Consider the following 3,921-nt stretch of genomic DNA (forward strand, 5'->3'; position numbering starts at 1 on the left):
CATTCACCTGAAAAGAACGACGAAGCTTTAAATTTCACCCAAAATTGTATATCAACTTTCGATCATGATCCTCATCAACATTTTCAAATAATTGGTCTTGCGGCTAACATTTTTTATGTAACGACTTGATTGCATATATTAATTTAACTTAATTGGTCTAATTACGGGGATATTATACTACGTTAATTATACCGATGGTAAATACGCCAGTGCAATTAACATTTCACAACCATATTGCAAAATTTGGCGTTCCAAACTTCGGGAAGCGTTCGGCTGGGAAAATGAATGGGTACAATTTCATGCCGCGGTGTTATTGTTAGTAATAATAATGGCGTTATTAAATGGCATGTCGAACATAATTGGTAAAAATATTAAACGAGTTTGCGTTAACAACAATATATCGCTTCAGGTGCCGTTCCTTCTTTAGCGAATATGTTCACAGTTGAATTTATTATGGATAATTAATATAATAGAAATCGGCACAATAACAGAATTAAACAACAATAACCACGGAGACTGTTAAATGATGCATTGCGAGCTACTAAATAATATGTCCGTCATCTATTCAAGCAAATCAACTGTGAGCGTTTTTTATTTCGAACTGAAAAATAAATAATTCATCAGATCTTACACAAAGATTGGAAGAATAATCAATGCGTTATTGAACAACGCCGTTCGCGTAACTATTAATATAATGGAAACTCGCAATGTAACATTCTTCAGATACATTTCAAGATATCTTGCTTGAGAGAACATGTTTTTATACATTTCTTGTTATTTTCAAACAAAGCTTGATCTTAATTATTTGTGTTTTTTCTTTTTTTGTTGCAGTGTGCGCATGGCTCCGGTTTTTTCGAACTTCAAGTACTGGAAATGGATAATCCGCGTGGTGAACTTGTAACAGGGGAGTGTTGTGGTGGTGCAACACGTGTTGGATCTCGTTGTCAATCACCTTGTAATACATTCTTTAGACTATGTCTTAAGGAATATCAAAGTAACGTAACTAGTACCGGCTCGTGTTCTTTTGGCAACTCTTCGAGTCCCGTTTTGGGACGCGATTCATTCACGCTGGCGGATCCAGAACGAGGGAAACTAGTTTTGCCATTTTCCTTCAGGTGGACGGTAAGTGATTTTTGATTAATCGATATTGTTGGATTACACACGCTGCAAATCAGTTTCCAGCATGTAATTAAGCAATAAAAAAATCGTCTGTAATTGGTTAATTGTGGTATTGGCTAATGAGGATTTTGTGACTCAAACGATTACATGCGACGAAACAGGATGACATTGCAGAGACAGACAAGCCGACTGTCATTAACTTCACTAATTGATGTTAATATGATAGATTAGAACCGACGTATATGACCGTATTCAAATGATACTGTTTAACTGTTGCCTTTCCTGTGTAATTAAGCCTTAACAGTTTGTTTTGATGTATTTTGTTCGGGCTCTTGACTTTCACCTACTCCCTAATTTATTATAAAACGTAAGTGCAATAAATATACATTTAAAGTACGTCAACTATGATTACACGAATTGCAAGAGGTGACAGAGAGCGATCCGTTGAATGGAATGACATCATGAGTGAGTTGGTCACCGTGGGAAAGAAGTGCCAATGCACGGCTCATTGGGTATGCGAAGTAGACGATGCCATGTGCAGCATGCGACATTGCATATTATATCAGAATAGAGGCTATGCAAATAGATAGAATTTATTAGAAAGTTTCCACTTTAAAAAGTGTCCTTTGCCTTTTTGGAATCTGCTCACTTACCTACACCATAAAAATTAGCATAATACCATCAATACAGATATTCTCACGTACTTAACTACTACAATAAACCCAAATTTTAAGTAATCACCACCGGTGGCAAACAACTGTTTACACCTTTCCGCATTATAGGTACCTGAACGAACCTTGAAAGGAATACACTTTATGGCCTACCAACATTTGTTTTTACCTACGTTTTATTGGCCCCTTTCGCAGTCACTATCTCACGCTGTCACTAAGTCGGATTGGCACCAGTCAAAGATTTAGAAAATAATTTTTGAATCATAACGGAGATTTGCGAATCGCACCACTTTTACTTGAAACGCGATATTATCCTTAAATATTAGTTTCTTTGAATATTTGGGTCATACATGCAGGACTGTTACGGTTTAATTGTCTCATGGCCAATTGCGCAACTGACAGATTAAAAGAATAGGTAAATGATATGTTAATGTCCAAGACAGAAGCATAGTCCACCTACTTTTAAATGGTTTTATAAAAACAAACCGGTCGGCGAGTCCAATCGAATTAAATAATCAAGGAAAAGTTTGGCACAACATAAATTTGACACGAACCAGTTATGAAAGGTTAATGCGAGTTCGAAAATTGAGATTAGGATAAATTTTACGTGATTCATGCCGAGGGTGAGTCGCACCACTGTGCTAATAACCGAACGACCAAGATGGGTCTACCAATTGACAGATGCCCTTTTTATTAGTATGTAAAGCCAGAAAGCCAACAAAGACGTGTGTATTCAACAAGTTAAAAGATTTAAGTAAGAATCGATGTTTTATGGTGATCTCATGTCTAAAGGCATAGAGGAACAGGTTGGTTTGAATAACTCGATTTACACTTTTAGATGGGTCGAAACGTTTAAAGCAGTCGAGATGTCCTATACTGTCGTCTTTAACCACTTGATTTCTTGTTGCTTAACATTGATGGACATCAATAAACCGATTCCATTAAAAAAAATCCTTTAATGAGATTTTGATTGTTATGGTTAACAACGACACGCCGAAGGTTATACAAAAATATACAGGCACATTTATAATTATTATGCTAAATTGGTGTCATAAAAGAGCCACAGCATCAGGTGTTCGACTCGTTATAAAATCTTCAATTAATTTTGGTATTGACAGAATTCTTCAGAGTTATGCTTTTACAACATTTGCTTGACGATTTATATTCATTCACGTTGAACTGTTATGTATTGTCACAATCATTTTGCAACGGTGACTTACCGAATTTGCAGATGAAATACACAAAGGAAAACGGTTTCTGAATATATTAATCTTTCTGATTCTCAAATTCGATTTTCCCAAATATGGATATAGTTTTTATCATTTGGTTATAATCAGATCCATATCACCCCCTCCCCCTCCTCCCTCATGCAATCTACTCAAGTTCCTTTGGGGTCACATAAAAAAACGCACTTGCCAGGTTGTTAGAATTTAGAAACTCCGTAACCAGGGTAGAGAGGGATGGTTAGATTGCATTACTGTTTACCATGCGCACGTGAGTAAGGGATGTAGATACTGAAATGGATAATTAGATGCAAACTCAGATGCAAAGCTTGGCGTTTGGTCATGAAGATAATGCATAATCTTAGTGTATGGGGTTCATTGCTTACTGTCAAACTCCTGAATTCATGCAATCTACTCAAGTTCCTTTGCGGTCACATAAAAAAACGCACTTTCCAGGTTGTTAGAATTTAGAAACTCCGTATCCAGGGTAGAGAGGGATGGTTGGATTGCATAACTGTTTACCACCCGCACGTGAGTAAGGGATGTAGATATTGAATTGGGGTGAAAAATGACCCTTCACTTCTTTTTACGACAATACACGTTATGAAGTATCAGGAGTCCGAATCAAACAAAATCTCAATGATTTCGGTCTGTCGGTCTGTGCTCTCGTTTCCGGTTGAAACGATTGGAACCAAATTTGGTACACATATTTTTAAGGCGGCACTCACTACGCGACACTTGACAAGGACTTGCATTTGTCCAAGTACATGTACAAATTCAAGTAAGGACGACTACATACAAGGCGGTCACTCGGTGATTGCCAATACAATGCTTTGACTTGGGATGATTTAACGACGGCGAACGGCAAATACAAGTAGTTCGCCGAGTTTCATGTAATTTTCATACAA

The sequence above is a fragment of the Photinus pyralis genome, unplaced genomic scaffold (assembly GCF_008802855.1).
Source record: "Photinus pyralis isolate 1611_PpyrPB1 unplaced genomic scaffold, Ppyr1.3 Ppyr1.4_LG1, whole genome shotgun sequence".
NCBI lineage: Eukaryota > Metazoa > Arthropoda > Insecta > Coleoptera > Lampyridae > Photinus > Photinus pyralis.